The sequence below is a fragment of the Schistocerca americana genome, chromosome X (genome assembly GCF_021461395.2).
Source record: "Schistocerca americana isolate TAMUIC-IGC-003095 chromosome X, iqSchAmer2.1, whole genome shotgun sequence".
Lineage (NCBI taxonomy): Eukaryota > Metazoa > Arthropoda > Insecta > Orthoptera > Acrididae > Schistocerca > Schistocerca americana.
Window position 1 is genome coordinate 535,166,112 of NC_060130.1, and position 13,137 is coordinate 535,179,248.

The 13,137-nt window shown below is 42.9% G+C and overlaps 1 protein-coding gene across 3 annotated transcripts in view; it reads right to left on the reverse strand.

The window, feature by feature from the left end:
* The window catches only part of LOC124555180 (beta-1,4-glucuronyltransferase 1), a 312,738-nt gene that overhangs the window by 163,800 nt on the left and 135,801 nt on the right, over positions 1 to 13,137 (reverse strand). The window contains exon 1 of one of the 3 annotated variants that reach the window (XM_047129013.1): positions 8,047 to 8,112. The exons of the other annotated variants lie outside the window; for them this stretch is intronic. The gene's annotated coding sequence lies outside the window, so the exon portion shown is untranslated. Of the gene's footprint in view, positions 1 to 8,046; positions 8,113 to 13,137 lie in introns of those variants that run through there. 3 annotated transcript variants of the gene reach the window in all.

The window sequence follows — 13,137 nt, forward strand, 5'->3', positions numbered from 1 at the left end:
TCGAATGACTGCTATCACGCGTCGATTGCATGCATGATTATCAATAAAATTCTTCAGAGTACGTGGCCACACTGTCAATATGCAAAATTCGCCGATGTTTCGGCCACTTCTGCAAATGATGTGTCTCAATGTTTTGCTTAGAGTAAGGAAAACACCCTGTGGTATGCCATTTGCAACAGTGGCCGAAACGTCCCAGTATATTACAAAGGTACTGACAAGCAATGCCTTCAAAAATCTTTTTTTCTGTTCACAATAGCGGTTGATGTATTACATGTAACGTTTAACACTTGGTCGACTTTTCTGCTTCGTTGACGTAAGTTGCAACCCTCTGCCGCAAAAGGACTCCTGATAGTAGCGTGTAACTTGGCCGTGTGCAACTTAACTATGTCTGTGCGCGAGAAACAGCGTGCTGTAATAGAGTTTCTAACCGCAGAAAACGTGCCTCCAACGGAATTCAAGTCGGAATGAAAGCTGTGTAGGTGGTGATTGTATCGACATCAGTAATGTGCGACTTAGGGTTGTTCGCGCTTATAATGGAGACGGTGGTGTTAACATAACTTGGCCCCATCCGATTTTCGTCTGTTTCCAAAATTTAAAGAACACCTCTGAAGACTTCATTCTGATAATGAGCAAGGTGAGATGAGTTTATGTCTCCGCCAACCAAGTAAAAAATTTTACAGAGACATTATCAACCATGTAGTCTCTAGTTGGGAGAAATGTATTCGTCGCCAGGATTACTATGCTGAGAAATAAATATGTAGACACGAGGAATAAAGTTGCAGAACGTCAATAACTTGTTTTGTTTAAAAAGATGTGTTTCACATAAAAATTTGAAAGACACTGAAGAATTTTATTGACAGTGAGAACGGCCGCGGAAGCTTACGCTTGTATGAATAATTGATCAGCTGATAATTTGATGGACAAATTTCACTCCTAGAAGTAATTTTCCCGCTTATTCCGAACTGACCGACATGGCGCCAAAGAGAAGGACCAGTGGATGAAGTGGTCGGTCAACTTAGATTTATAAAAATAGATTCAGTAAAATTGTCACAAGATGGTGTGTCCCTTGAAAATGAAGATATGAGCCGTTAAGATCAACTTGATCGCAGACACGTGTGTGCAGTTTTCCCGAGTGTGCTGGTCCAGCGCCACTGCGTAAGAACAAGCTTTAAACACCAGGGGGTCGGCCCCGCAAGTGTCAAACGCTGCGGGAGGGTGTCAGAACTACCTCCCTGGTCAGAACCACTTTTCCTGAGTAGTCATTCCAGGGTGGGGCCACATAGATGATAAAACCGAGAACCCGCTCTCTGAGCTTTCACTCTAAAACAGCAGGTAGTCACGGTTGTCTGATTTCGGTGCGTAGGGAAGATTGGCGTAGAAGTCAGCCACCATCAACTTTGTAAGATGTTCTGACTTCTAAGCAATGAAATCCACAAGTGTTCAGTAAATTTACGTCATGAATCTGGAACCATCAAGAAGCGTGATACTGACGCGATTGCGTTAACGACATGCAATCGCTTTGCGTCCTACAAGCAGCCCATAGACTGTTCGTCAATGCAACTGACAAAAAACGCACTCAGGCCCCCATTGCACATCTGTATTACTGTCAAGGTTCATCTGCTTGTTTATTATTACCTTCTGATTGTCTCTTTCTCAACACTTGTTTTTTCCCTGAAGGCTGGAACGACGTCTGACCACTATGCTCTTGTGCATTTTATATATTCTATTTCCGTAGACAGCTTTACTCTGCCAGTTGTATTCCATACTTGTGGATCCACGGCTTTTCTCACACTTCAAAGCATGCCTCGCGTTTTCCTCAACATACTGAGTTTAACGCAGTTGCAACACCTTTGTTACTCGTCTGCAAGTCTTCCCCCGTCCGTAAATATTTCTCACACGCCACTAATGAAGCCTACTACAGGTTCTAGCTCCCGTGCTGAACGGTTAAGACGACATGCAGTTTTGCAGGTAAGTTTTGATTTATCTGTCAAATTACAGGAATGTGATCGTTCACACCTCCGCCTTTTCATTTCATTCATCTCATCGGGAGTGGTAACGAATCAACGCTATAATCTGCACCATTCAAGTATTCACTGTAATCGTGCGGAAGAAAGCCAATATGGCTGACCCGTTAAGTTTATACTTCCTTATGCGTCAGCCTGTGTGCATTAGCACTGTTTCCGGATATGCGAATCCCGAGCATTAGCTTGAAAATGTAATGAATGATGTTGCTGTCGGCTTGACAGAGCGTACAGTTAGGTTTGAGATGCGCGCAGCGGACCGTTAGCAGGCTGTGGCTGGCGACGCGCCAGCGGTCGCAGCTTCCGCGACCTCTGCAGGCGCAGAATGGGCCGGGGTCGCGCCCCGACGGACACACACTGCCAGCGACGCTTCCGCTACGACAGACACGCAACGCGCAGCGCCTAGCGGAACTACTCAGCTACGACTTATATGCGGCACTGCGGAAGGGAAAATGCAAGCGAGCTCAGTTATGGTGCCCACGGAAATCCGAGTGTAGTTCTATTTCTCGCCTGTTTGCGGCGTCAGGATCTGCAGCGAAGGGAACTTCCTTTACCTGACCACCATTAAAGGTAACTTCTTAGCAGTTACGTATCGGACTGGAATTTTCTGAGTCAGGAACCCTTGCCTTTCGCGTATAGTCCTCTGTGCATCCGAGTTACAGAAGTATGATGAATACTGAAGTACTAATTGTCACACCAAAAAATAAAGTCGCGAAATTTGTTTTGTTTGTAGGCCCATACTACAGTCTTCGTACAGAACTCTGTATTCTAACAGGCCGCTAGATGAGCCAAAATAATATAACGCTGCCGTATCACAACAAAAGCACCCTAAGATACTTTTCTGTTTATGAACGGGAACAACACCGCAACAGTCCACGCTGTGTTAGTGTAAGTGACAATGCAGCATCGTATGGAAGCTGTTAGGTATGCATCTACCTCAAGCCCCCGTATGGTGCGCGGTGGAGGGTACCTGTACGACTAATTATTTCTTTTCGTGTTCCACTCGCAAATAGAGGGGGAAGAACGACTGATTATACCTCCGTACGAGCCATAATCTCTCTAATCTTATTTTCGTGGTCCTTACGCGAAAATGTACGTTGGCGGCAGTAGAATCCTTCAGCAGTCAGCCTCATATGCCGGTTCCCTCAATTTTCTCAATAGCGCTCCTCGGAAAGAACGTCGTCTTCCCTCTAGTGATCCCATTTGAGCTCACGAAGCCTGTCCGTAATACTTGCGAGATGTTTGAGCCTACCGGTAACAAATCTATCAGCCCGCCTGAACCGCGTCGCTATCTTCCTTAAATCCAACATGGAGCGGATCTCCAACACTAACAGCACTCAATAGCGTGCCGCGCCAGTGTCCTATAAGTTGTCTTCTTTACAGATAGCCCACCCTTTCCCAAAATTCTCCCAATAAACCGACGTCTACCATTCACCTTCCCTACTAAAACCCTCACATGTCCAATTTGCGGTTTTCAGTGCAAATTTGTCTTTTCTTGTGACGCACTTGGGGTACAGTCTAAGGGTGCTTCCACTGGTATTAACAACTGGCCCAAAACTTGGGAACATCACTGGTTTATACTCTGCACTGTGATTAAGCATTCGTGGACTTCTGGCTACATGGATGGCAGAAAACTAGGTCGCGGTGAACGAAAAACGATCTTACGTGAACTATGCAAATGACAAACCAGTAATCAATAAAACATTATGAAAATGAAAATAGGCTTCACATTGTGCCCACTTACCCAATACACATGAAGATATCCTAATAGACTCCAGGACGAAAGCGTCCATTTTTTTATGTCTACGCTACGCTTTGAGTACCAGTTTGCTACTGAATAGCTTGGGGCCACATGCTCGTCTGGTATGTACACACAAAGGCGTTGGGTGCCCCCTGGGGAGGTGGGGGTTGGGGGCGGCTGGATACTTATTGAATGGTGAACTTCTCGTTGACTAATTAAATTTAATTCGCTACGTAAGTCTATTTGCGTGTAACGCAAAGCAGTTATGAAACTTACAATAACTAACGTTTTTCCCATTGGATTGGTTTGAAATGTTCATCGCTATTAACTGAAGAATCATGCGGAGGGGGCATGCAACGAAGAAATTTGAAGAACTTTGTGCAAGAAGGGGTAACTCACATTTTACAAATTTGACGTCGAACATAGACTGTGGTCCAAAGTGATTTGACCGAGTATGTTCGGTGCAAAATAGTGGTATTTCCAGTATTTATCCTTTTCTTCCCCCGAAGTGATACAGAAGGTAAGATTCTGAAGCTTACAGGGGATGGTGTATATTATGGGAAACGCGGAGTTATCCCTTTCCTGCATTCATGTAAGGATCGAGACTCTTGGATACGTAACGTTAAGGAACAACCTTGTGAGCTGTTTAAGTCTATTAGTTGTCAGGCGCATTTTATCTGGTGTTTGCAATTGCGCTTCTTGCAGCCTAAAGAAACACAGTTTACTCTATGTTTCATGCGACGTCCAGCGTCGACGGGAAGGGTCGTTTGTTTCCCATAACAAAATGATTTTTGAAGACTACTTTTGCGTGTTCATTCTACAGAGCGGAGGCAAAATAGTTTCGTGCGATACTCATTTCTTTTAAGTTTGTAGTAACAGGGACAGCAAAACAAGAGGAACAACCAGAACTGTAGCAGCTACTGTGCAACGCAACTGCATGCCGGTGGCAGTCCGTGCGGCTTAGGGCGGTGCTCTCGCTGCTGGAGTACTGGATGTTCTGCTCTACCGCTGTATAGAATAGGTACGTAAAATTCCGCTTTGAGTATTTTGTCCGTAACGAAAAACAAATCTACAATTTCCGCCGACACTGGACGTAGCATGAAGAACGTGACTAGCAGTCTTTGCTTGGGGGTAAATCCAGCTACACATAGCAAAAACTGAATTGCAACCATCTGCCGAAACAGCAGATGAAATCTGTCTGATGACGTTTAGAAGAGAGACCCTGTGTATATACAGTGCGCGGGCGTGCGTAACTATTTCGCACTTGGTGTTAACGACACAAGAGAGACTTATGGCCGAAATGGTGCAGCTCTAGTGAGTGGCGCAGAAAGCAACGAACTCGCCGGCCACGCAAAGGCTCGGGCGCGTGGCTTGGGTAATTTCGCTAGTGTGCCGCAACAACGTACTAAGCCAATTACGGCCGCTAAACAGAATGCAATTTATCGGCAATTCGCGAACGTCACAACACAGGCCGCTAGCCACACGCAGCAGCTTTGGCCATGAGCCCACGGTCAATCACGCAGTTTGCTGTCCCGCCGAGTGAGGTGACAACCAGACGAGATTCATCAACGTGTCCTTTCACATTGCGGTCGCATTTTCAGTGGTCTTTCTGTTCTTAGTTCTCCCTACGCTTCCTTTTCTAATATAGCGCGAAGACCTACATGCAATGCAATTTTACAGGAATTCCAACCGATTTTTAAGACACTACACAAAACTTACTGCAGTATCTAAACGATATTGCGAAACAAAATTTGACGTTTTATAAACTCGAAACAATGTTCACGATGAACTGGAATGGTACTCCATGGACAGCCTGAACCATTTATTCTGTGAGATACGTACGAATCTTAGGCAGCTGACACTCTTAGGAGTCGTCAATTAGTTCCTTCAGAAATGAACAGTAAGCATCGTATCTGGCTCTTCTCAAAATGTAACCGATCCACCAACACGAATGAATACGTAATTGTACACATTATTCTGTAACATCGACCGAAAACCTGTGTGCTCTGGTACGTGTAAGCTTCATGGTCCAAATACTTATTTGCGACTGCTCTCCTAGAATACGCGACATTGTTTCCTAGGACGTTTGATAAATAATTCTGTCCCGTCTTCCTGCGAATATCCTTCCACAATAGTTGTTCCACGTAACGGAATTCAATCGATATCCATGGACTATCCTCCTTGTAGTCTGTTATTGGTTTACACCATCTAAGTGTGTACTGGACGACGTTTGTCACCTGGAACGCGAAACTTTCATCTATATTTATCCATCTTATGGTTGCAGTAGTCGCTATTCTTGGCAGAAGTGAGACAAAATGAATGGACATCTTAATAATGGTAACCATCTATTCTCTTTTCAAGAGCATTTTAGCTTCGCCAAAAGAAGCTGTGAGCGCAGTGTAATTAGCGCTTCAGTTTGTTATGGAAGAACTCTGCAAAATTCACAGGTATATCTGAAGTTCTAACGAAAGCCTACACATATTCTTCCGTAAATTTGTGTATTTTCCACCACAGCTTCATGAATTTAAATTACGAACGCACCAAAGCATCACATACACGCATTTCTGGCGTGTTGGCATCGCAATGATTTGCTTTGAAAAGCCATCTGAAGTCTCGCAGAAGCTTTGCTTCTGGATGTACACTAGTGGACGGAAAACTCTTGAGCACACAGTGGACGGACTGGATTGTTAGTCCCATACAGCTGTACATTTCGTCGTCTTCACAATTCGTCAATAACAAACGGCGTGCGAGTTTCACTGACGAACTTTGTATTTATATTCTTAAGAGTGTCTATACTCAGATCACCTGCCGGTGGCTACACTGATCTTACTCCCAGGAGCGAGAAAAGCTGTCTATTATTCGTTGGACGGTGTATTAAATCAACCTAAAAACTAAGTTACAATATTAAAATATTTACGACATATAATGATCCGACGATTTTCGCTGCTATATTTGGAATTTTCCGGAAGTAGTTGCAAATAAATTTGGATCCTGTGTATAAAACACCGTCTGATAGCCGCAACAACAACTCACAATTAACAGTACCTACCTAGCCGTTATTGGGTGCACCGTCTGGCAGTGGGACGCTTACGTCAGATTAAGCGATAGCCCTGAAAAGGTATAAAAACCTGCAAATACTTTTAGTTGAAATAAGAATGCTCAGCAGTATTAACTGATGCCAGTTTTTTCTATTTGCAGAGCCCAATTTAGTAATGGCTACCTTCAAACTGCAACTTGAGAGAAGGTCTTCGAAGCCGTCATAGTATTTTGTTAGTTGTTATTCGCAAATGTTTTGGCACTACGACCGTGTTCATCAACATAGCTATTAAACATTCTTTCTGTAAGACATCTAATTTAATTTTTCAACTTCTCATGTTTCCTGATTTGACTTCTGTTGAAGAGTTTCGTTTGCGAGGCATCCTAAGACAAACTTCTTTCCCTTACCATTCCTAGCAGAACTTGACAGAATCTTCAGAATCATTCTTTAGGAAACTCAGTACGTTTCTGTAACTTATGATATAGGAGGTTCAGATCTTTCAATAAGACGCCACAGAATTTCAGCATTAAAGACAGCGGCACAAAAAGTGGTGTAGCTGGTGTCAGGACCGCAATTACGAAAGTTTGAGCTTCGACGCTTACTTCTGGCAATGAAATATGTATGAAAAATGCTAAGCTGCGCCGTGGTTCGGGATGAGTCAGTTCGAAGTTCTAAGGAAGGTAAGGGTACATCACCTCCAATATGACGACCATGCCCAGTAAAGCACTGTTGTGTTCAACCTTCCGGTTGGGCCGTTTCTACTTAATGCAAGTTTTGCGTCACGGGTTTCACGTTTGGTCAGAACTAAAATACATAGCATAAACAGGAGCAAGAAATGTAACGGTTTCTCTATGTTCTTCGTGTATGCAGCGGAGGCACTATACCGAGCGAACAGATTCTGCTGTAACAGTTCATTCGCCGAAGTGTCGCCTCGTGGAGCTGTAGTAAACTGTCAAGCCAGAAAACGGCTTTTTAGAAAACATTTATCATGGCAAAGTTACCATACGTACATCTCAAATAATACGTATGAAATGGCGACGTGACTGTCTTTCACGAAGAAAGATTAAAAATTAATCATTACAGTACAGTAACGCGTGCAAGGAAAGGCTTAGATGCCAAAATCAAGTCACTTTCGGAGCCAGATTAAAACTTATAGATTTTTAGAACAGGAAAGTGGTGCCATCACAGCATCTGCACTATGGTTTTTAAATTGAAAAGTCAATCGACCAATGGTTGAAACAAATTACCTGTTCTTCGAGTCCACGGCCGTCCTGATGATGTACTTTCCACACTGTGCGCTAGGTGACAACTGCAGAAATCTTGATACGACACTCTCCTTCAGGCATAGCCTTGGCGTGACACCGTCGAATGATATTGAAGTGCGTCACGTAAAGGCAAACAAAGACCTTCCATGCGATGTGCGTGACTCGCGAAGAAATACATCCTCATGGACGCTTTTCATATTGTTTGATCCATTTACGACGTGTTAAATCGTGAAACACCTGCCGCAGCACAAAGCGCTGAGTGGCAAGGATATCTTCTGCAAGACGGTCACGTTAAAGCGTCAGCTCCCGCAGTGCCACGACACGAATAATGGCACCGTAGCATGTGACCCTGTACGCGCTTTTGCGCTGCGAACTTGGCCGCCCAACTTGCTGCCTCGTCTTTGCCGGATTGATGAAGTTTGTAACAACTTCCCATCGACAGGAAATTTAACAGGAGCAAGAACCCATCTTGCAAGCTGAAACGTCTATAAAGTCAGTGTGTAAGGGAAGGATCATCATGCAGTTTAGGTTTAGCGTCTCGTCGACAAGGTCATAATGTATCGCACAAGATTAGGTAGTACAAGAATATGGAAGGAACTTGGTCTTGTCCTTCTCAAAGGAATCGTTCCAGTATTTGTCGTATGCGATTTAGCAGCAACACAGAAAACCTGAATTTTTATGACCAGATGGTCAGTTGAAAAAGCCAAGCCGCTCCTCCTCCCGGTTCAAAAATGGTTCAAATGGCTCTGAGCACTATGCGACTTAACTTCTGAGGTCATCAGTCGCCTAGAACTTAGAACTAATTAAACCTAACTAACCTAAGGACATCACACACATCCATGCCCGAGGCAGGATTCGAACCTGCGACCGTAGCGGTCACGCGGTTCCAGACTGAAGCGCCTTTAACCGCACGACCACACCGGCCGGCTCCCTCCTCCCGGACGCGACACTACACATAATGGGCTAGAGCTCAACTATGGGAGACTCGGCTCCTCAGTAAGATTATATTAATCCTGTTAAGTTTATTTCCACGCTATCTATCAAAAGCCTTGTGCTAATCCTCTGACGTTCATTGAAATGTCTTAATATATGCTTTAACACGTATCAGCGAACTGGTCATTTAGCTTTCTCTGGCTTCATTCGGCTTACGGTACTTCCCATCCCTTTGGAAAAACCATGAATTTATAACCCAGTGGGAATAAACTTGATAAATAGAAACCATCAAAGAGTCGGGAATCATTTAATATTAAATTAATGATATAGTTGATCATTATGATGTAGTTTCTCACTAAGGTAACCCTTCAACTGACATCTATGGTTATACGAATTAGAGAGGGCGTAGAAGATGCAAATTCATATATTAGGTTTCACAGTTTCCATCGACACGCCATTTACGCTAGAATGTGTAATATCTACGGTCATTAAACGAACTAACAGTGGCAGTCGACATTTAGCAGACTGCGTTCTACAAGAAATTTAGGTACAAGTCACTCCTCAAATATTTTTAGAGGGTTGAGTCCTTACAGAACGGACTTGATTGATGTTCTTTCTTCTCTTTTGGTATCAGAGAATGATGAATTCACACATGCGCTGCTGGTGTTTAAAAAGCTCAGATTACGTGGGTGTTTCGAGGGGATGGTCAACCATGTCGACAAAGTATGAGTTCGTATTTGCCTGAAACAATTTTAGGCCTGTTATACACAGTCTGTGTAAGAAGCAGCAGCAGCAGCAGCAGCAGCCGTCCCCGCCGCCGCCAACAGGTTTCGTTAGTGAAGATTGTCTTATCTGCTATCGATATTTCGAAACGGTGGCGAATCAATTAAAAACTTTGATAAAACGACGCAATCATCATGCATATAAGACTGCCTTATCTTTTACGTATCCCAATAAGTATTTTTTGGAGTAGAGTTATTTTAAACGGTCATCACAATGAAATCAAGGTAAGACATCGTCCATCAGCATGATGACATTTAGCAAATACGTACACTCGACTATCTCACAGTAGTCAGAGGCCCCGTATTCGTTAATGTAACACGTACGCTAAAGGGGGAACCACTCGGAACAGTACAGTGACAAAGCAGTGCAGGAGTCCTACAAAATGTTTTTATTAAGAAGGGTTGACCAATGAGCACATGCCATTACGCTGCGTCTGATCATCTGATGAAAGCTATGTACTAGCTGAGGGCCTCACCGCATGTACGTCAACCTGTGGGTTATTGGTAGGTACTGTCTGTAACACTCTTCAGTTCAGACATTTAACTGTGAGACTAAATATCTCAATTTGCCTCTTGTAATATGGCTCTAAGTATTTCTGGCTTCAACTCTCTCTGCTACAACCAATTTTCTCGTGCTCTACACACACTGACACTAATTCCCGTAAACAGAAATGCCAAGCAGTGTCCGCAGTTAGGAACTGCATTGAACTACAGATAAACTCCTTTGGAGGGGATTAACAGTTTGGAGGAATCTGGCGAGATGCTACCCCACTAGTGCTATACCTAGGTGATCACTTGTTACCTAACCTGCTCTTAACTGTCTTACATAAATTACATGATTAATATTAAACTACATAATTCCCATTTAAGGAAGTTAAATATAGTAAAACAGTTATGTGTGAACGATCAGTCTTCTACGAAGTTTTTTCATTTAAGTAACTGGAAGCTTTAATCCTCTATCTGTCTAGTTTTTAGCAACTGTTAGCGACTGTTTACGCTGGCTGTTACTTAGGGACCAAAAAATTATGTTCTGTGCTATTACAGACTTGCAGCTCTGCTTCCGTCTTGATAATGTGGACAAAACTACTCTTGACGAATGTTACAGCACAGCGCACTACTTAAAATTAAGTTTGAAATCATCTTGTCGCCAGCAACGTATGTCTGCAAGAATGAGAAAGCTCAAACCACTGACTGAACTGACGGAGTCCTCTTGGTTTAAGATGGAAATTGCTGGCAAGAATTGAGACATTTAAACGCGTCTTAATGTAAATCGATTTCTTCTGAAGGTTTCTGATACGCACGAGACAATTATGAGGAGCAACTAGTTGTTCTAGTGGTAGTAGAGTAACAGACATATTACATGTAATTCATGGAGTAGTCACATGTAATTGAGCTTGTGAGAACATTAAGTAGTACAAAAATCTAGGTATAGGTTCCTAGTTCCGGATAACAGAATTCTTGTAGACGGAGCACTGACCGAAGACTTTGGATGGGCGGGGGGGGGGGGGGGGGGGGGGAGGAGGCAGATATGTGTCCTTTTTATAGGCATTTGCTTTGATCGATTTAAGGAAACTACGAATATCTAAATCTGAACGACTTCAGAGGTGTCTGAAACAAATGATCCAGAATTAATGTTCAGTGCGCGAACAACTACGCAACTGCAAACTTTTATCGACACACGTTACGCAGTTACAGTGTGTGGTGAATCCGAATGTGAGTCCGTGGACTTTAACGTCATGTCGCAGCTATTTCCAATTATTTGTCACGTTTCACCGCAAATCTGAACCGCTTTACAGTATCCAGGACAGCGTTACAAATAGCCGTACATAGGAGAATGGGTGAAAGACCAGTTTCCAGCAACAACCGTAGGCCGCGAGATCTGGGCTAATGATTTGCTGCCAGTAGCCGTAGGCCCTGCACAGCGATTACATCAGTACAGGCACTCGCTTCAGGGGTGCGACTAACTTACTGCCTCTAAAACGGATGTAAGACGTACTTTAAAACTATCAAGCTATTTTCGTCGCTCCTAGCCCCCTCCTCACCCCCTCCTGTGTGTGTGTGTGTGTGTGTGTGTGTGTGTGTGTGGTGGGGGGGGGGGGGGGGGGGGGGGCCGCAAGGACAACTTCTTGAACTGCTGGCAGGTTTGTGTTATTGAAATCACTGTGTTGGGGGACGTACACGGAAGTAACAGAATTTTTTTTTTTTTCCTGTAAAGGTCTGAGTGAAGGCGTTGTGAAATTCAATGGGCGGAAAGCTACGCGAGTATTCTGATAATGCTGTAGTTTACTCTCTGATTCGAAATACATTTTTGATCTAGATTTTTCAATTTTCATGACTGTGCTTATTTATGTACCACTTGGATTGTTAACACTGCAGTTTGTTACACGAAACAAGAGGCTTTATTTCTCTTCATTTAGGAAGTAACGTGACGTAATACAATATCCTTAGTGTTATCGATCATTTGGATCACACGGAATATCTGTTGTAATAAAGGAAGAAAGCAAAGGAAGAAAGCATAAGTTAAATGATGCAACTAGAAAAAGAGGAGACGTCAGATTTTCGTTTCTGCTCGACAACGAATGATAATGGGATTTGGCAAGTAAATTTCTGGTTGACAGTCATGTGACAGCAAAATATACTTTACTAACACAAAACCCAATTATTTGTCCTGTGGTTGACTTCGAGATGCGAGACTCGCTGTTATCTGGATGCCGAATGTATGTAGTCATGAAGTCTCACGAAGTCTGAAAGGACTACGGCTATCAAGTGACTGACCCCAGAAGCAATCTACTATTAATCTGAAACTATTAACAATTAGCTAAATATTAACAAAAACCTATTTCTGACGATTGTCTTAGATCAACGTCATGTTGAATTATTTACTTTCACCATACACAATGGACAGTTGAAAAATTCAATTCTTGTACTTCTAAGGAAACTTATCGCTTCCTGTATATGGCATGTGTAGCGATAAAGGAAAGTAATACATAAAAAAAGAGTGACTATGCTATTTTCTCTAAGATTAGATGGTAGTTGTTACTCCACAGGTTGAACACTAATAACTGCTTAAGGGGCTCCGGAAAGGCTCAAAATCAGGAAAAATTCAATTTTTACTTTTTTGCGTTTTCTGAATCTGCAGACTATTACCTTTTAATAGATATATAATTTATTCAATTCCGAAGACTACAACTATTTTTAATTTTTTTTTCAAATGTGTTCTACATGGGCGTGACCCACTGTGGCGCTGTTAAACTGCTGTCAAATGGTGTTATTATTAACGTCCGTGTTCATCAGGTACATTTTAGTGATGTGAGATAAAGTATGTGTTGTGGCTAACCTGTGATGGTTCAATATATAT